Source organism: Penaeus monodon, chromosome 22 (genome assembly GCF_015228065.2).
Source record: "Penaeus monodon isolate SGIC_2016 chromosome 22, NSTDA_Pmon_1, whole genome shotgun sequence".
NCBI lineage: Eukaryota > Metazoa > Arthropoda > Malacostraca > Decapoda > Penaeidae > Penaeus > Penaeus monodon.
The window spans coordinates 7,557,451-7,557,746 of NC_051407.1; the positions used below are offsets into that span (position 1 = coordinate 7,557,451).

Genomic DNA, 296 nt, shown 5'->3' on the forward strand with positions numbered 1-296 from the left:
ATCGGTCAAAAACTATTTGCCTCTTAAATATATTTTCAATCAGATAATATTGAGCTTCCTATTAATACGGCAAATAAAATGCAGTACGACATTCTGTTCTCGAACTATAATTTTCTGCACTCACGAGAAACTTCATGTTGGGAGACTGTACGGCGAGGTAAGTTACGTTGCCTTATATACTCGCTCACCAGCAATGGTGACCTTGCTTATACCATTTCCCTTCGGTTAGCGAAATTTCTGTGCAAAGTAGATTTGTTAAAATTACTTAAATGAATACATATATTACTGATATAAAA

General features: G+C 34.5%; 1 protein-coding gene across 1 annotated transcript in view; it reads right to left on the bottom strand.

Moving 5' to 3' along the window:
- Positions 1 to 296, bottom strand: part of LOC119587276 (pupal cuticle protein 36-like) — a 7,474-nt gene that overhangs the window by 1,259 nt on the left and 5,919 nt on the right. The gene's annotated exons all lie outside the window — the stretch shown is intronic.